This window comes from Solea solea, chromosome 1 (assembly GCF_958295425.1).
Source record: "Solea solea chromosome 1, fSolSol10.1, whole genome shotgun sequence".
In the NCBI taxonomy this organism is placed as follows: Eukaryota; Metazoa; Chordata; class Actinopteri; order Pleuronectiformes; family Soleidae; genus Solea; species Solea solea.
This window is the reverse complement of record NC_081134.1, coordinates 22,990,999-23,018,670: the sequence shown is the minus strand read 5'-3', so window position 1 is coordinate 23,018,670 and position 27,672 is coordinate 22,990,999.

Genomic DNA, 27,672 nt, shown 5'->3' with positions numbered 1-27,672 from the left:
CCTCAGTGTTTGATTTTGCAATGATTTCACTGTATGGATGTGTTTTTCTATTTGTCTCTGTTTTTGTGCGCATTCAGCAAGTATGCGGCTGTTTTCTGATTTTTTTCAATTTTCTACTGTCCCATAACATAAACCTCACAAATAAAGTTAACATCTTATAAGATATACTTCTGTACCCTCAGTGTTTGATTTTGCAATGATTTCACTGTATGGATGTGTTTTTCTATTTGTGTCTGTTTTTGTGCGCATTCAGCAAGTATACGGCTGTTTTCTGATTTTTTTCAATTTTCTACTGTCCCATAACATAAACCTCACAAATAAAGTTAAAATCTTATAAGATATACTTCTGTACCCTCAGTGTTTGATTTTGCAATGATTTCACTGTTTGGATGTGTTTTTCTATTTGTGTCTGTTTTTGTGCACATTAAGCAAGTATACGGCTGTTTTCTGATTTTTTTCAATTTTCTACTATCCCATAACATAAACCTCACAAATAAAGTTAACATCTTATAAGATATACTTCTGTACCCTCAATGTTTGATTTTGCAATGATTTCACTGTTTGGATGTGTTTTTCTATTTGTGTCTGTTTTTGTGCACATTAAACAAGTATACGGCTGTTTTCTGATTTTTTTCAATTTTCTACTGTCCCATAACATAAACCTCACAAATAAAGTTAAAATCTTATAAGATATAGTTATTTACCCTCAGTGTTTGATTTTGCAATGATTTCACTGTTTGGATGTGTTTTTCTATTTGTGTCTGTTTTTGTGCACATTCAGCAAGTATACGGCTGTTTTCTGATTTTTTTCAATTTTCTACTGTCCCATAACATAAACCTCACAAATAAAGTTAAAATCTTATAAGATATAGTTATATGCTTTCAGTGTTTGATTTTGCAATGATTTCACTGTTTGGATGTGTTTTTCTATTTGTGTCTGTTTTTGTTCGCATTCAGCAAGTATACGGCTGTTTTCTGATTTTTTTCAATTTTCTACTCTCCCATAACATAAACCTCACAAATAAAGTTAAAATCTTATAAGATATAGTTATTTACCCTCAGTGTTTGATTTTGCAATGATTTCACTGTTTGGATGTGTTTTTCTATTTGTGTCTGTTTTTGTGCACATTAAACAAGTATACGGCTGTTTTCTGATTTTTTTCAATTTTCTACTGTCCCATAACATAAACCTCACAAATAAAGTTAAAATCTTATAAGATATAGTTATTTACCCTCAGTGTTTGATTTTGCAATGATTTCACTGTTTGGATGTGTTTTTCTATTTGTGTCTGTTTTTGTGCACATTCAGCAAGTATACGGCTGTTTTCTGATTTTTTTCAATTTTCTACTGTCCCATAACATAAACCTCACAAATAAAGTTAAAATCTTATAAGATATAGTTATATGCTTTCAGTGTTTGATTTTGCAATGATTTCACTGTTTGGATGTGTTTTTCTATTTGTGTCTGTTTTTGTGCACATTCAGCAAGTATACGGCTGTTTTCTGATTTTTTTCAATTTTCTACTGTCCCATAACATAAACCTCACAAATAAAGTTAAAATCTTATAAGATATAGTTATTTACCCTCAGTGTTTGATTTTGCAATGATTTCACTGTTTGGATGTGTTTTTCTATTTGTGTCTGTTTTTGTGCACATTCAGCAAGTATACGGCTGTTTTCTGATTTTTTTCAATTTTCTACTGTCCCATAACATAAACCTCACAAATAAAGTTAAAATCTTATAAGATATAGTTATATGCTTTCAGTGTTTGATTTTGCAATGATTTCACTGTTTGGATGTGTTTTTCTATTTGTGTCTGTTTTTGTGCACATCCAGCAAGTATACGGCTGTTTTCTGATTTTTTTCAATTTTCTACTGTCCCATAACATAAACCTCACAAATAAAGTTAACATCTTATAAGATATACTTCTGTACCCTCAGTGTTTGATTTTGCAATGATTTCACTGTTTAGATGTGTTTTTCTATTTGTGTCTGTTTCTGTGCACATTCAGCAAGTATACGGCTGTTTTCTGATTTTTTTCAATTTTCTACTGTCCCATAACATAAACCTCACAAATAAAGTTAAAATCTTATAAGATATAGTTATTTACCCTCAGTGTTTGATTTTGCAATGATTTCACTGTTTGGATGTGTTTTTCTATTTGTGTCTGTTTTTGTTCGCATTCAGCAAGTATGCGGCTGTTTTCTGATTTTTTTCAATTTTCTACTGTCCCATAACATAAACCTCACAAATAAAGTTAACATCTTATAAGATATACTTCTGTAGCCTCAGTGTTTGATTTTGCAATGATTTCACTGTATGGATGTGTTTTTCTATTTGTCTCTGTTTTTGTGCGCATTCAGCAAGTATGCGGCTGTTTTCTGATTTTTTTCAATTTTCTACTGTCCCATAACATAAACCTCACAAATAAAGTTAACATCTTATAAGATATACTTCTGTACCCTCAGTGTTTGATTTTGCAATGATTTCACTGTATGGATGTGTTTTTCTATTTGTGTCTGTTTTTGTGCGCATTCAGCAAGTATACGGCTGTTTTCTGATTTTTTTCAATTTTCTACTGTCCCATAACATAAACCTCACAAATAAAGTTAAAATCTTATAAGATATACTTCTGTACCCTCAGTGTTTGATTTTGCAATGATTTCACTGTTTGGATGTGTTTTTCTATTTGTGTCTGTTTTTGTGCACATCCAGCAAGTATACGGCTGTTTTCTGATTTTTTTCAATTTTCTACTATCCCATAACATAAACCTCACAAATAAAGTTAACATCTTATAAGATATACTTCTGTACCCTCAATGTTTGATTTTGCAATGATTTCACTGTTTGGATGTGTTTTTCTATTTGTGTCTGTTTTTGTGCACATTAAACAAGTATACGGCTGTTTTCTGATTTTTTTCAATTTTCTACTGTCCCATAACATAAACCTCACAAATAAAGTTAAAATCTTATAAGATATAGTTATATGCTTTCAGTGTTTGATTTTGCAATGAGTTCACTGTTTAGATGTGTTTTTCTATTTGTGTCTGTTTCTGTGCACATTCAGCAAGTATACGGCTGTTTTCTGATTTTTTTCAATTTTCTACTGTCCCATAACATAAACCTCACAAATAAAGTTAAAATCTTATAAGATATAGTTATTTACCCTCAGTGTTTGATTTTGCAATGATTTCACTGTTTGGATGTGTTTTTCTATTTGTGTCTGTTTTTGTTCGCATTCAGCAAGTATGCGGCTGTTTTCTGATTTTTTTCAATTTTCTACTGTCCCATAACATAAACCTCACAAATAAAGTTAACATCTTATAAGATATACTTCTGTAGCCTCAGTGTTTGATTTTGCAATGATTTCACTGTATGGATGTGTTTTTCTATTTGTCTCTGTTTTTGTGCGCATTCAGCAAGTATGCGGCTGTTTTCTGATTTTTTTCAATTTTCTACTGTCCCATAACATAAACCTCACAAATAAAGTTAACATCTTATAAGATATACTTCTGTACCCTCAGTGTTTGATTTTGCAATGATTTCACTGTATGGATGTGTTTTTCTATTTGTGTCTGTTTTTGTGCGCATTCAGCAAGTATACGGCTGTTTTCTGATTTTTTTCAATTTTCTACTGTCCCATAACATAAACCTCACAAATAAAGTTAAAATCTTATAAGATATACTTCTGTACCCTCAGTGTTTGATTTTGCAATGATTTCACTGTTTGGATGTGTTTTTCTATTTGTGTCTGTTTTTGTGCACATTAAGCAAGTATACGGCTGTTTTCTGATTTTTTTCAATTTTCTACTATCCCATAACATAAACCTCACAAATAAAGTTAACATCTTATAAGATATACTTCTGTACCCTCAATGTTTGATTTTGCAATGATTTCACTGTTTGGATGTGTTTTTCTATTTGTGTCTGTTTTTGTGCACATTAAACAAGTATACGGCTGTTTTCTGATTTTTTTCAATTTTCTACTGTCCCATAACATAAACCTCACAAATAAAGTTAAAATCTTATAAGATATAGTTATTTACCCTCAGTGTTTGATTTTGCAATGATTTCACTGTTTGGATGTGTTTTTCTATTTGTGTCTGTTTTTGTGCACATTCAGCAAGTATACGGCTGTTTTCTGATTTTTTTCAATTTTCTACTGTCCCATAACATAAACCTCACAAATAAAGTTAAAATCTTATAAGATATAGTTATATGCTTTCAGTGTTTGATTTTGCAATGATTTCACTGTTTGGATGTGTTTTTCTATTTGTGTCTGTTTTTGTGCACATTCAGCAAGTATACGGCTGTTTTCTGATTTTTTTCAATTTTCTACTGTCCCATAACATAAACCTCACAAATAAAGTTAACATCTTATAAGATATACTTCTGTAGCCTCAGTGTTTGATTTTGCAATGATTTCACTGTATGGATGTGTTTTTCTATTTGTGTCTGTTTTTGTGCGCATTCAGCAAGTATGCGGCTGTTTTCTGATTTTTTTCAATTTTCTACTGTCCCATAACATAAACCTCACAAATAAAGTTAAAATCTTATAAGATATAGTTATTTACCCTCAGTGTTTGATTTTGCAATGATTTCACTGTTTGGATGTGTTTTTCTATTTGTGTCTGTTTTTGTGCATATTAAACAAGTATACGGCTGTTTTCTGATTTTTTTCAATTTTCTACTGTCCCATAACATAAACCTCACAAATAAAGTTAAAATCTTATAAGATATAGTTATTTACCCTCAGTGTTTGATTTTGCAATGATTTCACTGTTTGGATGTGTTTTTCTATTTGTGTCTGTTTTTGTTCGCATTCAGCAAGTATACGGCTGTTTTCTGATTTTTTTCAATTTTCTACTCTCCCATAACATAAACCTCACAAATAAAGTTAAAATCTTATAAGATATAGTTATTTACCCTCAGTGTTTGATTTTGCAATGATTTCACTGTTTGGATGTGTTTTTCTATTTGTGTCTGTTTTTGTGCACATTAAACAAGTATACGGCTGTTTTCTGATTTTTTTCAATTTTCTACTGTCCCATAACATAAACCTCACAAATAAAGTTAAAATCTTATAAGATATAGTTATTTACCCTCAGTGTTTGATTTTGCAATGATTTCACTGTTTGGATGTGTTTTTCTATTTGTGTCTGTTTTTGTGCACATTCAGCAAGTATACGGCTGTTTTCTGATTTTTTTCAATTTTCTACTGTCCCATAACATAAACCTCACAAATAAAGTTAAAATCTTATAAGATATAGTTATATGCTTTCAGTGTTTGATTTTGCAATGATTTCACTGTTTGGATGTGTTTTTCTATTTGTGTCTGTTTTTGTGCACATTCAGCAAGTATACGGCTGTTTTCTGATTTTTTTCAATTTTCTACTGTCCCATAACATAAACCTCACAAATAAAGTTAAAATCTTATAAGATATAGTTATTTACCCTCAGTGTTTGATTTTGCAATGATTTCACTGTTTGGATGTGTTTTTCTATTTGTGTCTGTTTTTGTGCACATTCAGCAAGTATACGGCTGTTTTCTGATTTTTTTCAATTTTCTACTGTCCCATAACATAAACCTCACAAATAAAGTTAAAATCTTATAAGATATAGTTATATGCTTTCAGTGTTTGATTTTGCAATGATTTCACTGTTTGGATGTGTTTTTCTATTTGTGTCTGTTTTTGTGCACATCCAGCAAGTATACGGCTGTTTTCTGATTTTTTTCAATTTTCTACTGTCCCATAACATAAACCTCACAAATAAAGTTAACATCTTATAAGATATACTTCTGTACCCTCAGTGTTTGATTTTGCAATGATTTCACTGTTTGGATGTGTTTTTCTATTTGTGTCTGTTTTTGTGCACATTCAGCAAGTATACGGCTGTTTTCTGATTTTTTTCAATTTTCTACTGTCCCATAACATAAACCTCACAAATAAAGTTAAAATCTTATAAGATATAGTTATATGCTTTCAGTGTTTGATTTTGCAATGAGTTCACTGTTTAGATGTGTTTTTCTATTTGTGTCTGTTTCTGTGCACATTCAGCAAGTATACGGCTGTTTTCTGATTTTTTTCAATTTTCTACTGTCCCATAACATAAACCTCACAAATAAAGTTAAAATCTTATAAGATATAGTTATTTACCCTCAGTGTTTGATTTTGCAATGATTTCACTGTTTGGATGTGTTTTTCTATTTGTGTCTGTTTTTGTTCGCATTCAGCAAGTATGCGGCTGTTTTCTGATTTTTTTCAATTTTCTACTGTCCCATAACATAAACCTCACAAATAAAGTTAACATCTTATAAGATATACTTCTGTACCCTCAGTGTTTGATTTTGCAATGATTTCACTGTATGGATGTGTTTTTCTATTTGTGTCTGTTTTTGTGCGCATTCAGCAAGTATACGGCTGTTTTCTGATTTTTTTCAATTTTCTACTGTCCCATAACATAAACCTCACAAATAAAGTTAAAATCTTATAAGATATACTTCTGTACCCTCAGTGTTTGATTTTGCAATGATTTCACTGTTTGGATGTGTTTTTCTATTTGTGTCTGTTTTTGTGCACATTAAGCAAGTATACGGCTGTTTTCTGATTTTTTTCAATTTTCTACTATCCCATAACATAAACCTCACAAATAAAGTTAACATCTTATAAGATATACTTCTGTACCCTCAATGTTTGATTTTGCAATGATTTCACTGTTTGGATGTGTTTTTCTATTTGTGTCTGTTTTTGTGCACATTCAGCAAGTATACGGCTGTTTTCTGATTTTTTTCAATTTTCTACTGTCCCATAACATAAACCTCACAAATAAAGTTAAAATCTTATAAGATATAGTTATATGCTTTCAGTGTTTGATTTTGCAATGAGTTCACTGTTTGGATGTGTTTTTCTATTTGTGTCTGTTTCTGTGCACATTCAGCAAGTATACGGCTGTTTTCTGATTTTTTTCAATTTTCTACTGTCCCATAACATAAACCTCACAAATAAAGTTAACATCTTATAAGATATACTTCTGTAGCCTCAGTGTTTGATTTTGCAATGATTTCACTGTATGGATGTGTTTTTCTATTTGTCTCTGTTTTTGTGCGCATTCAGCAAGTATGCGGCTGTTTTCTGATTTTTTTCAATTTTCTACTGTCCCATAACATAAACCTCACAAATAAAGTTAACATCTTATAAGATATACTTCTGTACCCTCAGTGTTTGATTTTGCAATGATTTCACTGTTTGGATGTGTTTTTCTATTTGTGTCTGTTTTTGTGCACATTCAGCAAGTATACGGCTGTTTTCTGATTTTTTTCAATTTTCTACTGTCCCATAACATAAACCTCACAAATAAAGTTAACATCTTATAAGATATACTTCTGTACCCTCAGTGTTTGATTTTGCAATGATTTCACTGTATGGATGTGTTTTTCTATTTGTGTCTGTTTTTGTGCGCATTCAGCAAGTATACGGCTGTTTTCTGATTTTTTTCAATTTTCTACTGTCCCATAACATAAACCTCACAAATAAAGTTAAAATCTTATAAGATATACTTCTGTACCCTCAGTGTTTGATTTTGCAATGATTTCACTGTTTGGATGTGTTTTTCTATTTGTGTCTGTTTTTGTGCACATTAAGCAAGTATACGGCTGTTTTCTGATTTTTTTCAATTTTCTACTATCCCATAACATAAACCTCACAAATAAAGTTAACATCTTATAAGATATACTTCTGTACCCTCAATGTTTGATTTTGCAATGATTTCACTGTTTGGATGTGTTTTTCTATTTGTGTCTGTTTTTGTGCACATTCAGCAAGTATACGGCTGTTTTCTGATTTTTTTCAATTTTCTACTGTCCCATAACATAAACCTCACAAATAAAGTTAAAATCTTATAAGATATAGTTATATGCTTTCAGTGTTTGATTTTGCAATGAGTTCACTGTTTGGATGTGTTTTTCTATTTGTGTCTGTTTCTGTGCACATTCAGCAAGTATACGGCTGTTTTCTGATTTTTTTCAATTTTCTACTGTCCCATAACATAAACCTCACAAATAAAGTTAACATCTTATAAGATATACTTCTGTAGCCTCAGTGTTTGATTTTGCAATGATTTCACTGTATGGATGTGTTTTTCTATTTGTCTCTGTTTTTGTGCGCATTCAGCAAGTATGCGGCTGTTTTCTGATTTTTTTCAATTTTCTACTGTCCCATAACATAAACCTCACAAATAAAGTTAACATCTTATAAGATATACTTCTGTACCCTCAGTGTTTGATTTTGCAATGATTTCACTGTTTGGATGTGTTTTTCTATTTGTGTCTGTTTTTGTGCACATTCAGCAAGTATACGGCTGTTTTCTGATTTTTTTCAATTTTCTACTGTCCCATAACATAAACCTCACAAATAAAGTTAACATCTTATAAGATATACTTCTGTACCCTCAGTGTTTGATTTTGCAATGATTTCACTGTTTGGATGTGTTTTTCTATTTGTGTCTGTTTTTGTGCACATTCAGCAAGTATACGGCTGTTTTCTGATTTTTTTCAATTTTCTACTGTCCCATAACATAAACCTCACAAATAAAGTTAACATCTTATAAGATATACTTCTGTAGCCTCAGTGTTTGATTTTGCAATGATTTCACTGTATGGATGTGTTTTTCTATTTGTGTCTGTTTTTGTGCGCATTCAGCAAGTATGCGGCTGTTTTCTGATTTTTTTCAATTTTCTACTGTCCCATAACATAAACCTCACAAATAAAGTTAAAATCTTATAAGATATAGTTATTTACCCTCAGTGTTTGATTTTGCAATGATTTCACTGTTTGGATGTGTTTTTCTATTTGTGTCTGTTTTTGTGCACATTAAACAAGTATACGGATGTTTTCTGATTTTTTTCAATTTTCTACTGTCCCATAACATAAACCTCACGAATGAAGTTAAAATCTTATAAGATATAGTTATTTACCCTCAGTGTTTGATTTTGCAATGATTTCACTGTTTGGATGTGTTTTTCTATTTGTGTCTGTTTTTGTTCGCATTCAGCAAGTATGCGGCTGTTTTCTGATTTTTTTCAATTTTCTACTGTCCCATAACATAAACCTCACAAATAAAGTTAACATCTTATAAGATATACTTCTGTACCCTCAGTGTTTGATTTTGCAATGATTTCACTGTTTGGATGTGTTTTTCTATTTGTGTCTGTTTTTGTGCACATTCAGCAAGTATACGGCTGTTTTCTGATTTTTTTCAATTTTCTACTGTCCCATAACATAAACCTCACAAATAAAGTTAAAATCTTATAAGATATACTTCTGTACCCTCAGTGTTTGATTTTGCAATGATTTCACTGTTTGGATGTGTTTTTCTATTTGTGTCTGTTTTTGTGCACATTAAGCAAGTATACGGCTGTTTTCTGATTTTTTTCAATTTTCTACTGTCCCATAACATAAACCTCACAAATAAAGTTAACATCTTATAAGATATACTTCTGTAGCCTCAGTGTTTGATTTTGCAATGATTTCACTGTATGGATGTGTTTTTCTATTTGTGTCTGTTTTTGTGCGCATTCAGCAAGTATGCGGCTGTTTTCTGATTTTTTTCAATTTTCTACTGTCCCATAACATAAACCTCACAAATAAAGTTAACATCTTATAAGATATACTTCTGTACCCTCAGTGTTTGATTTTGCAATGATTTCACTGTTTGGATGTGTTTTTCTATTTGTGTCTGTTTTTGTGCACATTCAGCAAGTATGCGGCTGTTTTCTGATTTTTTTCAATTTTCTACTGTCCCATAACATAAACCTCACAAATAAAGTTAAAATCTTATAAGATATAGTTATTTACCCTCAGTGTTTGATTTTGCAATGATTTCACTGTTTGGATGTGTTTTTCTATTTGTGTCTGTTTTTGTGCATATTAAACAAGTATACGGCTGTTTTCTGATTTTTTTCAATTTTCTACTGTCCCATAACATAAACCTCACAAATAAAGTTAAAATCTTATAAGATATAGTTATTTACCCTCAGTGTTTGATTTTGCAATGATTTCACTGTTTGGATGTGTTTTTCTATTTGTGTCTGTTTTTGTTCGCATTCAGCAAGTATACGGCTGTTTTCTGATTTTTTTCAATTTTCTACTCTCCCATAACATAAACCTCACAAATAAAGTTAAAATCTTATAAGATATAGTTATTTACCCTCAGTGTTTGATTTTGCAATGATTTCACTGTTTGGATGTGTTTTTCTATTTGTGTCTGTTTTTGTGCACATTAAACAAGTATACGGCTGTTTTCTGATTTTTTTCAATTTTCTACTGTCCCATAACATAAACCTCACAAATAAAGTTAAAATCTTATAAGATATAGTTATTTACCCTCAGTATTTGATTTTGCAATGATTTCACTGTTTGGATGTGTTTTTCTATTTGTGTCTGTTTTTGTGCACATTCAGCAAGTATACGGCTGTTTTCTGATTTTTTTCAATTTTCTACTGTCCCATAACATAAACCTCACAAATAAAGTTAAAATCTTATAAGATATAGTTATATGCTTTCAGTGTTTGATTTTGCAATGATTTCACTGTTTGGATGTGTTTTTCTATTTGTGTCTGTTTTTGTGCACATTCAGCAAGTATACGGCTGTTTTCTGATTTTTTTCAATTTTCTACTGTCCCATAACATAAACCTCACAAATAAAGTTAAAATCTTATAAGATATAGTTATTTACCCTCAGTGTTTGATTTTGCAATGATTTCACTGTTTGGATGTGTTTTTCTATTTGTGTCTGTTTTTGTGCACATTCAGCAAGTATACGGCTGTTTTCTGATTTTTTTCAATTTTCTACTGTCCCATAACATAAACCTCACAAATAAAGTTAAAATCTTATAAGATATAGTTATATGCTTTCAGTGTTTGATTTTGCAATGATTTCACTGTTTGGATGTGTTTTTCTATTTGTGTCTGTTTTTGTGCACATCCAGCAAGTATACGGCTGTTTTCTGATTTTTTTCAATTTTCTACTGTCCCATAACATAAACCTCACAAATAAAGTTAACATCTTATAAGATATACTTCTGTACCCTCAGTGTTTGATTTTGCAATGATTTCACTGTTTGGATGTGTTTTTCTATTTGTGTCTGTTTTTGTGCACATTCAGCAAGTATACGGCTGTTTTCTGATTTTTTTCAATTTTCTACTGTCCCATAACATAAACCTCACAAATAAAGTTAAAATCTTATAAGATATAGTTATATGCTTTCAGTGTTTGATTTTGCAATGAGTTCACTGTTTAGATGTGTTTTTCTATTTGTGTCTGTTTCTGTGCACATTCAGCAAGTATACGGCTGTTTTCTGATTTTTTTCAATTTTCTACTGTCCCATAACATAAACCTCACAAATAAAGTTAAAATCTTATAAGATATAGTTATTTACCCTCAGTGTTTGATTTTGCAATGATTTCACTGTTTGGATGTGTTTTTCTATTTGTGTCTGTTTTTGTTCGCATTCAGCAAGTATGCGGCTGTTTTCTGATTTTTTTCAATTTTCTACTGTCCCATAACATAAACCTCACAAATAAAGTTAACATCTTATAAGATATACTTCTGTAGCCTCAGTGTTTGATTTTGCAATGATTTCACTGTATGGATGTGTTTTTCTATTTGTCTCTGTTTTTGTGCGCATTCAGCAAGTATGCGGCTGTTTTCTGATTTTTTTCAATTTTCTACTGTCCCATAACATAAACCTCACAAATAAAGTTAACATCTTATAAGATATACTTCTGTACCCTCAGTGTTTGATTTTGCAATGATTTCACTGTTTGGATGTGTTTTTCTATTTGTGTCTGTTTTTGTGCACATTCAGCAAGTATACGGCTGTTTTCTGATTTTTTTCAATTTTCTACTGTCCCATAACATAAACCTCACAAATAAAGTTAACATCTTATAAGATATACTTCTGTAGCCTCAGTGTTTGATTTTGCAATGATTTCACTGTATGGATGTGTTTTTCTATTTGTGTCTGTTTTTGTGCGCATTCAGCAAGTATGCGGCTGTTTTCTGATTTTTTTCAATTTTCTACTGTCCCATAACATAAACCTCACAAATAAAGTTAAAATCTTATAAGATATAGTTATTTACCCTCAGTGTTTGATTTTGCAATGATTTCACTGTTTGGATGTGTTTTTCTATTTGTGTCTGTTTTTGTGCACATTAAACAAGTATACGGATGTTTTCTGATTTTTTTCAATTTTCTACTGTCCCATAACATAAACCTCACGAATGAAGTTAAAATCTTATAAGATATAGTTATTTACCCTCAGTGTTTGATTTTGCAATGATTTCACTGTTTGGATGTGTTTTTCTATTTGTGTCTGTTTTTGTTCGCATTCAGCAAGTATGCGGCTGTTTTCTGATTTTTTTCAATTTTCTACTGTCCCATAACATAAACCTCACAAATAAAGTTAACATCTTATAAGATATACTTCTGTACCCTCAGTGTTTGATTTTGCAATGATTTCACTGTTTGGATGTGTTTTTCTATTTGTGTCTGTTTTTGTGCACATTCAGCAAGTATACGGCTGTTTTCTGATTTTTTTCAATTTTCTACTGTCCCATAACATAAACCTCACAAATAAAGTTAAAATCTTATAAGATATACTTCTGTACCCTCAGTGTTTGATTTTGCAATGATTTCACTGTTTGGATGTGTTTTTCTATTTGTGTCTGTTTTTGTGCACATTAAGCAAGTATACGGCTGTTTTCTGATTTTTTTCAATTTTCTACTGTCCCATAACATAAACCTCACAAATAAAGTTAACATCTTATAAGATATACTTCTGTAGCCTCAGTGTTTGATTTTGCAATGATTTCACTGTATGGATGTGTTTTTCTATTTGTGTCTGTTTTTGTGCGCATTCAGCAAGTATGCGGCTGTTTTCTGATTTTTTTCAATTTTCTACTGTCCCATAACATAAACCTCACAAATAAAGTTAACATCTTATAAGATATACTTCTGTACCCTCAGTGTTTGATTTTGCAATGATTTCACTGTTTGGATGTGTTTTTCTATTTGTGTCTGTTTTTGTGCACATTCAGCAAGTATACGGCTGTTTTCTGATTTTTTTCAATTTTCTACTGTCCCATAACATAAACCTCACAAATAAAGTTAAAATCTTATAAGATATACTTCTGTACCCTCAGTGTTTGATTTTGCAATGAGTTCACTGTTTAGATGTGTTTTTCTATTTGTGTCTGTTTCTGTGCACATTCAGCAAGTATACGGCTGTTTTCTGATTTTTTTCAATTTTCTACTGTCCCATAACATAAACCTCACAAATAAAGTTAAAATCTTATAAGATATAGTTATTTACCCTCAGTGTTTGATTTTGCAATGATTTCACTGTTTGGATGTGTTTTTCTATTTGTGTCTGTTTTTGTGCACATTCAGCAAGTATACGGCTGTTTTCTGATTTTTTTCAATTTTCTACTGTCCCATAACATAAACCTCACAAATAAAGTTAAAATCTTATAAGATATACTTCTGTACCCTCAGTGTTTGATTTTGCAATGATTTCACTGTTTGGATGTGTTTTTCTATTTGTGTCTGTTTTTGTGCACATTCAGCAAGTATACGGATGTTTTCTGATTTTTTTCAATTTTCTACTGTCCCATAACATAAACCTCACGAATGAAGTTAAAATCTTATAAGATATAGTTATTTACCCTCAGTGTTTGATTTTGCAATGATTTCACTGTTTGGATGTGTTTTTCTATTTGTGTCTGTTTTTGTTCGCATTCAGCAAGTATGCGGCTGTTTTCTGATTTTTTTCAATTTTCTACTGTCCCATAACATAAACCTCACAAATAAAGTTAACATCTTATAAGATATACTTCTGTACCCTCAGTGTTTGATTTTGCAATGATTTCACTGTTTGGATGTGTTTTTCTATTTGTGTCTGTTTTTGTGCACATTCAGCAAGTATACGGCTGTTTTCTGATTTTTTTCAATTTTCTACTGTCCCATAACATAAACCTCACAAATAAAGTTAAAATCTTATAAGATATACTTCTGTACCCTCAGTGTTTGATTTTGCAATGATTTCACTGTTTGGATGTGTTTTTCTATTTGTGTCTGTTTTTGTGCACATTAAGCAAGTATACGGCTGTTTTCTGATTTTTTTCAATTTTCTACTGTCCCATAACATAAACCTCACAAATAAAGTTAACATCTTATAAGATATACTTCTGTAGCCTCAGTGTTTGATTTTGCAATGATTTCACTGTATGGATGTGTTTTTCTATTTGTGTCTGTTTTTGTGCGCATTCAGCAAGTATGCGGCTGTTTTCTGATTTTTTTCAATTTTCTACTGTCCCATAACATAAACCTCACAAATAAAGTTAACATCTTATAAGATATACTTCTGTACCCTCAGTGTTTGATTTTGCAATGATTTCACTGTTTGGATGTGTTTTTCTATTTGTGTCTGTTTTTGTGCACATTCAGCAAGTATACGGCTGTTTTCTGATTTTTTTCAATTTTCTACTGTCCCATAACATAAACCTCACAAATAAAGTTAAAATCTTATAAGATATACTTCTGTACCCTCAGTGTTTGATTTTGCAATGAGTTCACTGTTTAGATGTGTTTTTCTATTTGTGTCTGTTTCTGTGCACATTCAGCAAGTATACGGCTGTTTTCTGATTTTTTTCAATTTTCTACTGTCCCATAACATAAACCTCACAAATAAAGTTAAAATCTTATAAGATATAGTTATTTACCCTCAGTGTTTGATTTTGCAATGATTTCACTGTTTGGATGTGTTTTTCTATTTGTGTCTGTTTTTGTGCACATTCAGCAAGTATACGGCTGTTTTCTGATTTTTTTCAATTTTCTACTGTCCCATAACATAAACCTCACAAATAAAGTTAAAATCTTATAAGATATACTTCTGTACCCTCAGTGTTTGATTTTGCAATGATTTCACTGTTTGGATGTGTTTTTCTATTTGTGTCTGTTTTTGTGCACATTCAGCAAGTATACGGCTGTTTTCTGATTTTTTTCAATTTTCTACTGTCCCATAACATAAACCTCACAAATAAAGTTAAAATCTTATAAGATATAGTTATTTACCCTCAGTGTTTGATTTTGCAATGATTTCACTGTTTGGATGTGTTTTTCTATTTGTGTCTGTTTTTGTGCACATAAAACAAGTATTCGGCTGTTTTCTGATTTTTTTCAATTTTCTACTGTCCCATAACATAAACCTCACGAATGAAGTTAAAATCTTATAAGATATAGTTATTTACCCTCAGTGTTTGATTTTGCAATGATTTCACTGTTTGGATGTGTTTTTCTATTTGTGTCTGTTTTTGTTCGCATTCAGCAAGTATGCGGCTGTTTTCTGATTTTTTTCAATTTTCTACTGTCCCATAACATAAACCTCACAAATAAAGTTAACATCTTATAAGATATACTTCTGTACCCTCAGTGTTTGATTTTGCAATGATTTCACTGTTTGGATGTGTTTTTCTATTTGTGTCTGTTTTTGTGCACATTCAGCAAGTATACGGCTGTTTTCTGATTTTTTTCAATTTTCTACTGTCCCATAACATAAACCTCACAAATAAAGTTAAAATCTTATAAGATATACTTCTGTACCCTCAGTGTTTGATTTTGCAATGATTTCACTGTTTGGATGTGTTTTTCTATTTGTGTCTGTTTTTGTGCACATTAAGCAAGTATACGGCTGTTTTCTGATTTTTTTCAATTTTCTACTGTCCCATAACATAAACCTCACAAATAAAGTTAACATCTTATAAGATATACTTCTGTAGCCTCAGTGTTTGATTTTGCAATGATTTCACTGTATGGATGTGTTTTTCTATTTGTGTCTGTTTTTGTGCGCATTCAGCAAGTATGCGGCTGTTTTTTGATTTTTTTCAATTTTCTACTGTCCCATAACATAAACCTCACAAATAAAGTTAACATCTTATAAGATATACTTCTGTACCCTCAGTGTTTGATTTTGCAATGATTTCACTGTTTAGATGTGTTTTTCTATTTGTGTCTGTTTCTGTGCACATTCAGCAAGTATACGGCTGTTTTCTGATTTTTTTCAATTTTCTACTGTCCCATAACATAAACCTCACAAATAAAGTTAAAATCTTATAAGATATAGTTATTTACGCTCAGTGTTTGATTTTGCAATGATTTCACTGTTTGGATGTGTTTTTCTATTTGTGTCTGTTTTTGTTCGCATTCAGCAAGTATGCGGCTGTTTTCTGATTTTTTTCAATTTTCTACTGTCCCATAACATAAACCTCACAAATAAAGTTAACATCTTATAAGATATACTTCTGTACCCTCAGTGTTTGATTTTGCAATGATTTCACTGTTTGGATGTGTTTTTCTATTTGTGTCTGTTTTTGTGCACATTCAGCAAGTATACGGCTGTTTTCTGATTTTTTTCAATTTTCTACTGTCCCATAACATAAACCTCACAAATAAAGTTAAAATCTTATAAGATATAGTTATATGCTTTCAGTGTTTGATTTTGCAATGAGTTCACTGTTTGGATGTGTTTTTCTATTTGTGTCTGTTTCTGTGCACATTCAGCAAGTATACGGCTGTTTTCTGATTTTTTTCAATTTTCTACTGTCCCATAACATAAACCTCACAAATAATGTTAAAATCTTATAAGATATAGTTATTTACCCTCAGTGTTTGATTTTGCAATGATTTCACTGTATGGATGTGTTTTTCTATTTGTCTCTGTTTTTGTGCGCATTCAGCAAGTATGCGGCTGTTTTCTGATTTTTTTCAATTTTCTACTGTCCCATAACATAAACCTCACAAATAAAGTTAACATCTTATAAGATATACTTCTGTACCCTCAGTGTTTGATTTTGCAATGATTTCACTGTTTGGATGTGTTTTTCTATTTGTGTCTGTTTTTGTGCACATTCAGCAAGTATACGGCTGTTTTCTGATTTTTTTCAATTTTCTACTGTCCCATAACATAAACCTCACAAATAAAGTTAAAATCTTATAAGATATAGTTATATGCTTTCAGTGTTTGATTTTGCAATGAGTTCACTGTTTGGATGTGTTTTTCTATTTGTGTCTGTTTCTGTGCACATTCAGCAAGTATACGGCTGTTTTCTGATTTTTTTCAATTTTCTACTGTCCCATAACATAAACCTCACAAATAATGTTAAAATCTTATAAGATATAGTTATTTACCCTCAGTGTTTGATTTTGCAATGATTTCACTGTATGGATGTGTTTTTCTATTTGTCTCTGTTTTTGTGCGCATTCGGCAAGTATGCGGCTGTTTTCTGATTTTTTTCAATTTTCTACTGTCCCATAACATAAACCTCACAAATAAAGTTAACATCTTATAAGATATACTTCTGTACCCTCAGTGTTTGATTTTGCAATGATTTCACTGTTTGGATGTGTTTTTCTATTTGTGTCTGTTTTTGTGCACATTCAGCAAGTATACGGCTGTTTTCTGATTTTTTTCAATTTTCTACTGTCCCATAACATAAACCTCACAAATAAAGTTAAAATCTTATAAGATATACTTCTGTACCCTCAGTGTTTGATTTTGCAATGATTTCACTGTTTGGATGTGTTTTTCTATTTGTGTCTGTTTTTGTGCACATTCAGCAAGTATACGGCTGTTTTCTGATTTTTTTCAATTTTCTACTGTCCCATAACATAAACCTCACAAATAAAGTTAAAATCTTATAAGATATAGTTATTTACCCTCAGTGTTTGATTTTGCAATGATTTCACTGTTTGGATGTGTTTTTCTATTTGTGTCTGTTTTTGTGCACATTCAGCAAGTATACGGCTGTTTTCTGATTTTTTTCAATTTTCTACTGTCCCATAACATAAACCTCACAAATAAAGTTAACATCTTATAAGATATACTTCTGTACCCTCAGTGTTTGATTTTGCAATGATTTCACTGTTTGGATGTGTTTTTCTATTTGTGTCTGTTTTTGTGCGCATTCAGCAAGTATGCGGCTGTTTTCTGATTTTTTTCAATTTTCTACTGTCCCATAACATAAACCTCACAAATAAAGTTAACATCTTATAAGATATACTTCTGTACCCTCAGTGTTTGATTTTGCAATGATTTCACTGTTTGGATGTGTTTTTCTATTTGTGTCTGTTTTTGTGCACATTCAGCAAGTATACGGCTGTTTTCTGATTTTTTTCAATTTTCTACTGTCCCATAACATAAACCTCACAAATAAAGTTAAAATCTTATAAGATATACTTCTGTACCCTCAGTGTTTGATTTTGCAATGATTTCACTGTTTGGATGTGTTTTTCTATTTGTGTCTGTTTTTGTGCACATTAAGCAAGTATACGGCTGTTTTCTGATTTTTTTCAATTTTCTACTGTCCCATAACATAAACCTCACAAATAAAGTTAACATCTTATAAGATATACTTCTGTAGCCTCAGTGTTTGATTTTGCAATGATTTCACTGTTTGGATGTGTTTTTCTATTTGTGTCTGTTTTTGTGCACATTCAGCAAGTATACGGCTGTTTTCTGATTTTTTTCAATTTTCTACTGTCCCATAACATAAACCTCACAAATAAAGTTAACATCTTATAAGATATACTTCTGTACCCTCAGTGTTTGATTTTGCAATGAGTTCACTGTTTGGATGTGTTTTTCTATTTGTGTCTGTTTCTGTGCACATTCAGCAAGTATACGGCTGTTTTCTGATTTTTTTCAATTTTCTACTGTCCCATAACATAAACCTCACAAATAAAGTTAAAATCTTATAAGATATAGTTATTTACCCTCAGTGTTTGATTTTGCAATGATTTCACTGTTTGGATGTGTTTTTCTATTTGTGTCTGTTTTTGTTCGCATTCAGCAAGTATGCGGCTGTTTTCTGATTTTTTTCAATTTTCTACTGTCCCATAACATAAACCTCACAAATAAAGTTAACATCTTATAAGATATACTTCTGTAGCCTCAGTGTTTGATTTTGCAATGATTTCACTGTATGGATGTGTTTTTCTATTTGTGTCTGTTTTTGTGCGCATTCAGCAAGTATGCGGCTGTTTTTTGATTTTTTTCAATTTTCTACTGTCCCATAACATAAACCTCACAAATAAAGTTAACATCTTATAAGATATACTTCTGTACCCTCAGTGTTTGATTTTGCAATGATTTCACTGTTTAGATGTGTTTTTCTATTTGTGTCTGTTTCTGTGCACATTCAGCAAGTATACGGCTGTTTTCTGATTTTTTTCAATTTTCTACTGTCCCATAACATAAACCTCACAAATAAAGTTAAAATCTTATAAGATATAGTTATTTACCCTCAGTGTTTGATTTTGCAATGATTTCACTGTTTGGATGTGTTTTTCTATTTGTGTCTGTTTTTGTTCGCATTCAGCAAGTATGCGGCTGTTTTCTGATTTTTTTCAATTTTCTACTGTCCCATAACATAAACCTCACAAATAAAGTTAACATCTTATAAGATATACTTCTGTACCCTCAGTGTTTGATTTTGCAATGATTTCACTGTTTGGATGTGTTTTTCTATTTGTGTCTGTTTTTGTGCACATTCAGCAAGTATACGGCTGTTTTCTGATTTTTTTCAATTTTCTACTGTCCCATAACATAAACCTCACAAATAAAGTTAAAATCTTATAAGATATAGTTATATGCTTTCAGTGTTTGATTTTGCAATGAGTTCACTGTTTGGATGTGTTTTTCTATTTGTGTCTGTTTCTGTGCACATTCAGCAAGTATACGGCTGTTTTCTGATTTTTTTCAATTTTCTACTGTCCCATAACATAAACCTCACAAATAATGTTAAAATCTTATAAGATATAGTTATTTACCCTCAGTGTTTGATTTTGCAATGATTTCACTGTATGGATGTGTTTTTCTATTTGTCTCTGTTTTTGTGCGCATTCAGCAAGTATGCGGCTGTTTTCTGATTTTTTTCAATTTTCTACTGTCCCATAACATAAACCTCACAAATAAAGTTAACATCTTATAAGATATACTTCTGTACCCTCAGTGTTTGATTTTGCAATGATTTCACTGTTTGGATGTGTTTTTCTATTTGTGTCTGTTTTTGTGCACATTCAGCAAGTATACGGCTGTTTTCTGATTTTTTTCAATTTTCTACTGTCCCATAACATAAACCTCACAAATAAAGTTAAAATCTTATAAGATATACTTCTGTACCCTCAGTGTTTGATTTTGCAATGATTTCACTGTTTGGATGTGTTTTTCTATTTGTGTCTGTTTTTGTGCACATTCAGCAAGTATACGGCTGTTTTCTGATTTTTTTCAATTTTCTACTGTCCCATAACATAAACCTCACAAATAAAGTTAAAATCTTATAAGATATAGTTATTTACCCTCAGTGTTTGATTTTGCAATGATTTCACTGTTTGGATGTGTTTTTCTATTTGTGTCTGTTTTTGTGCACATTCAGCAAGTATACGGCTGTTTTCTGATTTTTTTCAATTTTCTACTGTCCCATAACATAAACCTCACAAATAAAGTTAACATCTTATAAGATATACTTCTGTACCCTCAGTGTTTGATTTTGCAATGATTTCACTGTTTGGATGTGTTTTTCTATTTGTGTCTGTTTTTGTGCGCATTCAGCAAGTATGCGGCTGTTTTCTGATTTTTTTCAATTTTCTACTGTCCCATAACATAAACCTCACAAATAAAGTTAACATCTTATAAGATATACTTCTGTACCCTCAGTGTTTGATTTTGCAATGATTTCACTGTTTGGATGTGTTTTTCTATTTGTGTCTGTTTTTGTGCACATTCAGCAAGTATACGGCTGTTTTCTGATTTTTTTCAATTTTCTACTGTCCCATAACATAAACCTCACAAATAAAGTTAAAATCTTATAAGATATACTTCTGTACCCTCAGTGTTTGATTTTGCAATGATTTCACTGTTTGGATGTGTTTTTCTATTTGTGTCTGTTTTTGTGCACATTAAGCAAGTATACGGCTGTTTTCTGATTTTTTTCAATTTTCTACTGTCCCATAACATAAACCTCACAAATAAAGTTAACATCTTATAAGATATACTTCTGTAGCCTCAGTGTTTGATTTTGCAATGATTTCACTGTTTGGATGTGTTTTTCTATTTGTGTCTGTTTTTGTGCACATTCAGCAAGTATACGGCTGTTTTCTGATTTTTTTCAATTTTCTACTGTCCCATAACATAAACCTCACAAATAAAGTTAAAATCTTATAAGATATACTTCTGTACCCTCAGTGTTTGATTTTGCAATGAGTTCACTGTTTAGATGTGTTTTTCTATTTGTGTCTGTTTCTGTGCACATTCAGCAAGTATACGGCTGTTTTCTGATTTTTTTCAATTTTCTACTGTCCCATAACATAAACCTCACAAATAAAGTTAAAATCTTATAAGATATAGTTATTTACCCTCAGTGTTTGATTTTGCAATGATTTCACTGTTTGGATGTGTTTTTCTATTTGTGTCTGTTTTTGTTCGCATTCAGCAAGTATGCGGCTGTTTTCTGATTTTTTTCAATTTTCTACTGTCCCATAACATAAACCTCACAAATAAAGTTAACATCTTATAAGATATACTTCTGTACCCTCAGTGTTTGATTTTGCAATGATTTCACTGTTTGGATGTGTTTTTCTATTTGTGTCTGTTTTTGTGCACATTAAGCAAGTATACGGCTGTTTTCTGATTTTTTTCAATTTTCTACTGTCCCATAACATAAACCTCACAAATAAAGTTAACATCTTATAAGATATACTTCTGTACCCTCAGTGTTTGATTTTGCAATGATTTCACTGTTTGGATGTGTTTTTCTATTTGTGTCTGTTTTTGTGCACATTCAGCAAGTATACGGCTGTTTTCTGATTTTTTTCAATTTTCTACTGTCCCATAACATAAACCTCACAAATAAAGTTAACATCTTATAAGATATACTTCTGTAGCCTCAGTGTTTGATTTTGCAATGATTTCACTGTTTGGATGTGTTTTTCTATTTGTGTCTGTTTTTGTGCACATTCAGCAAGTATACGGCTGTTTTCTGATTTTTTTCAATTTTCTACTGTCCCATAACATAAACCTCACAAATAAAGTTAAAATCTTATAAGATATAGTTATATGCTTTCAGTGTTTGATTTTGCAATGAGTTCACTGTTTGGATGTGTTTTTCTATTTGTGTCTGTTTCTGTGCACATTCAGCAAGTATATGGCTGTTTTCTGATTTTTTTCAATTTTCTACTGTCCCATAACATAAACCTCACAAATAATGTTAAAATCTTATAAGATATAGTTATTTACCCTCAGTGTTTGATTTTGCAATGATTTCACTGTTTGGATGTGTTTATCTATTTGTGTCTGTTTTTGTGCGCATTCAGCAAGTATGCGGCTGTTTTCTGATTTTTTTCAATTTTCTACTGTCCCATAACATAAACCTCACAAATAATGTTAAAATCTTATAAGATATAGTTATTTACCCTCAGTGTTTGATTTTGCAATGATTTCACTGTTTGGATGTGTTTATCTATTTGTGTCTGTTTTTGTGCGCATTCAGCAAGTATGCGGCTGTTTTCTGATTTTTTTCAATTTTCTACTGTCCCATAACATAAACCTCACAAATAAAGTTAACATCTTATAAGATATACTTCTGTACCCTCAGTGTTTGATTTTGCAATGATTTCACTGTATGGATGTGTTTTTCTATTTGTGTCTGTTTTTGTGCGCATTCAGCAAGTATGCGGCAGTTTTCTGATTTTATTCAATTTTCTACTGTCCCATAACATAAACCTCACAAATAAAGTTAACATCTTATAAGATATACTTCTGTACCCTCAGCGTTTGATTTTGCAATGATTTCACTGTATGGATGTGTTTTTCTATTTGTGTCTGTTTTTGTGCGCATTCAGCAAGTATGCGGCTGTTTTCTGATTTTTTTCAATTTTCTACTGTCCCATAACATAAACCTCACAAATAAAGTTAACATCTTATAAGATATACTTCTGTACCCTCAGTGTTTGATTTTGCAATGATTTCACTGTTTGGATGTGTTTTTCTATTTGTGTCTGTTTTTGTGCACATTCAGCAAGTATACGGCTGTTTTCTGATTTTTTTCAATTTTCTACTGTCCCATAACATAAACCTCACAAATAAAGTTAAAATCTTATAAGATATAGTTATATGCTTTCAGTGTTTGATTTTGCAATGAGTTCACTGTTTGGATGTGTTTTTCTATTTGTGTCTGTTTCTGTGCACATTCAGCAAGTATACGGCTGTTTTCTGATTTTTTTCAATTTTCTACTGTCCCATAACATAAACCTCACAAATAATGTTAAAATCTTATAAGATATAGTTATTTACCCTCAGTGTTTGATTTTGCAATGATTTCACTGTATGGATGTGTTTTTCTATTTGTGTCTGTTTTTGTGCGCATTCAGCAAGTATGCGGCTGTTTTCTGATTTTTTTCAATTTTCTTCTGTCCCATAACATAAACCTCACAAATAAAGTTAACATCTTATAAGATATACTTCTGTACCCTCAGTGTTTGATTTTGCAATGATTTCACTGTTTGGATGTGTTTTTCTATTTGTGTCTGTTTTTGTGCACATTCAGCAAGTATACGGCTGTTTTCTGATTTTTTTCAATTTTCTACTGTCCCATAACATAAACCTCACAAATAAAGTTAAAATCTTATAAGATATAGTTATATGCTTTCAGTGTTTGATTTTGCAATGAGTTCACTGTTTGGATGTGTTTTTCTATTTGTGTCTGTTTCTGTGCACATTCAGCAAGTATACGGCTGTTTTCTGATTTTTTTCAATTTTCTACTGTCCCATAACATAAACCTCACAAATAAAGTTAACATCTTATAAGATATACTTCTGTACCCTCAGTGTTTGATTTTGCAATGATTTCACTGTTTGGATGTGTTTTTCTATTTGTGTCTGTTTTTGTGCACATTCAGCAAGTATACGGCTGTTTTCTGATTTTTTTCAATTTTCTACTGTCCCATAACATAAACCTCACAAATAAAGTTAAAATCTTATAAGATATAGTTATATGCTTTCAGTGTTTGATTTTGCAATGAGTTCACTGTTTGGATGTGTTTTTCTATTTGTGTCTGTTTCTGTGCACATTCAGCAAGTATACGGCTGTTTTCTGATTTTTTTCAATTTTCTACTGTCCCATAACATAAACCTCACAAATAATGTTAAAATCTTATAAGATATAGTTATTTACCCTCAGTGTTTGATTTTGCAATGATTTCACTGTTTGGATGTGTTTATCTATTTGTGTCTGTTTTTGTGCACATTCAGCAAGTATACGGCTGTTTTCTGATTTTTTTCAATTTTCTACTGTCCCATAACATAAACCTCACAAATAAAGTTAACATCTTATAAGATATACTTCTGTAGCCTCAGTGTTTGATTTTGCAATGATTTCACTGTATGGATGTGTTTTTCTATTTGTGTCTGTTTTTGTGCGCATTCAGCAAGTATGCGGCTGTTTTTTGATTTTTTTCAATTTTCTACTGTCCCATAACATAAACCTCACAAATAAAGTTAACATCTTATAAGATATACTTTTGTACCCTCAGTGTTTGATTTTGCAATGATTTCACTGTTTGGATGTGTTTTTCTATTTGTGTCTGTTTTTGTGCACATTCAGCAAGTATACGGCTGTTTTCTGATTTTTTTCAATTTTCTACTGTCCCATAACATAAACCTCACAAATAAAGTTAAAATCTTATAAGATATAGTTATATGCTTTCAGTGTTTGATTTTGCAATGAGTTCACTGTTTGGATGTGTTTTTCTATTTGTGTCTGTTTCTGTGCACATTCAGCAAGTATACGGCTGTTTTCTGATTTTTTTCAATTTTCTACTGTCCCATAACATAAACCTCACAAATAAAGTTAAAATCTTATAAGATATAGTTATATGCTTTCAGTGTTTGATTTTGCAATGAGTTCACTGTTTGGATGTGTTTTTCTATTTGTGTCTGTTTCTGTGCACATTCAGCAAGTATACGGCTGTTTTCTGATTTTTTTCAATTTTCTACTGTCCCATAACATAAACCTCACAAATAATGTTAAAATCTTATAAGATATAGTTATTTACCCTCAGTGTTTGATTTTGCAATGATTTCACTGTTTGGATGTGTTTATCTATTTGTGTCTGTTTTTGTGCACATTCAGCAAGTATACGGCTGTTTTCTGATTTTTTTCAATTTTCTACTGTCCCATAACATAAACCTCACAAATAAAGTTAAAATCTTATAAGATATAGTTATATGCTTTCAGTGTTTGATTTTGCAATGAGTTCACTGTTTGGATGTGTTTTTCTATTTGTGTCTGTTTCTGTGCACATTCAGCAAGTATACGGCTGTTTTCTGATTTTTTTCAATTTTCTACTGTCCCATAACATAAACCTCACAAATAATGTTAAAATCTTATAAGATATAGTTATTTACCCTCAGTGTTTGATTTTGCAATGATTTCACTGTATGGATGTGTTTTTCTATTTGTGTCTGTTTTTGTGCGCATTCAGCAAGTATGCGGCTGTTTTCTGATTTTTTTCAATTTTCTACTGTCCCATAACATAAACCTCACAAATAAAGTTAACATCTTATAAGATATACTTCTGTACCCTCAGTGTTTGATTTTGCAATGATTTCACTGTTTGGATGTGTTTTTCTATTTGTGTCTGTTTTTGTGCACATTCAGCAAGTATACGGCTGTTTTCTGATTTTTTTCAATTTTCTACTGTCCCATAACATAAACCTCACAAATAAAGTTAAAATCTTATAAGATATAGTTATATGCTTTCAGTGTTTGATTTTGCAATGAGTTCACTGTATGGATGTGTTTTTCTATTTGTGTCTGTTTTTGTGCGCATTCAGCAAGTATGCGGCTGTTTTTTGATTTTTTTCAATTTTCTACTGTCCCATAACATAAACCTCACAAATAAAGTTAACATCTTATAAGATATACTTTTGTACCCTCAGTGTTTGATTTTGCAATGATTTCACTGTTTGGATGTGTTTTTCTATTTGTGTCTGTTTTTGTGCACATTCAGCAAGTATACGGCTGTTTTCTGATTTTTTTCAATTTTCTACTGTCCCATAACATAAACCTCACAAATAAAGTTAAAATCTTATAAGATATAGTTATATGCTTTCAGTGTTTGATTTTGCAATGAGTTCACTGTTTGGATGTGTTTTTCTATTTGTGTCTGTTTCTGTGCACATTCAGCAAGTATACGGCTGTTTTCTGATTTTTTTCAATTTTCTACTGTCCCATAACATAAACCTCACAAATAATGTTAAAATCTTATAAGATATAGTTATTTACCCTCAGTGTTTGATTTTGCAATGATTTCACTGTTTGGATGTGTTTATCTATTTGTGTCTGTTTTTGTGCGCATTCAGCAAGTATGCGGCTGTTTTTTGATTTTTTTCAATTTTCTACTGTCCCATAACATAAACCTCACAAATAAAGTTAACATCTTATAAGATATACTTTTGTACCCTCAGTGTTTGATTTTGCAATGATTTCACTGTTTGGATGTGTTTTTCTATTTGTGTCTGTTTTTGTGCACATTCAGCAAGTATACGGCTGTTTTCTGATTTTTTTCAATTTTCTACTGTCCCATAACATAAACCTCACAAATAAAGTTAAAATCTTATAAGATATAGTTATATGCTTTCAGTGTTTGATTTTGCAATGAGTTCACTGTTTGGATGTGTTTTTCTATTTGTGTCTGTTTCTGTGCACATTCAGCAAGTATATGGCTGTTTTCTGATTTTTTTCAATTTTCTACTGTCCCATAACATAAACCTCACAAATAATGTTAAAATCTTATAAGATATAGTTATTTACCCTCAGTGTTTGATTTTGCAATGATTTCACTGTTTGGATGTGTTTATCTATTTGTGTCTGTTTTTGTGCGCATTCAGCAAGTATGCGGCTGTTTTCTGATTTTTTTCAATTTTCTACTGTCCCATAACATAAACCTCACAAATAAAGTTAACATCTTATAAGATATACTTCTGTACCCTCAGTGTTTGATTTTGCAATGATTTCACTGTTTGGATGTGTTTTTCTATTTGTGTCTGTTTTTGTGCACATTCAGCAAGTATACGGCTGTTTTCTGATTTTTTTCAATTTTCTACTGTCCCATAACATAAACCTCACAAATAAAGTTAAAATCTTATAAGATATAGTTATATGCTTTCAGTGTTTGATTTTGCAATGAGTTCACTGTTTGGATGTGTTTTTCTATTTGTGTCTGTTTCTGTGCACATTCAGCAAGTATACGGCTGTTTTCTGATTTTTTTCAATTTTCTACTGTCCCATAAAATAAACCTCACAAATAATGTTAAAATCTTATAAGATATAGTTATTTACCCTCAGTGTTTGATTTTGCAATGATTTCACTGTTTGGATGTGTTTATCTATTTGTGTCTGTTTTTGTGCGCATTCAGCAAGTATGCGGCTGTTTTCTGATTTTTTTCAATTTTCTACTGTCCCATAACATAAACCTCACAAATAAAGTTAACATCTTATAAGATATACTTTTGTACCCTCAGTGTTTGATTTTGCAATGATTTCACTGTTTGGATG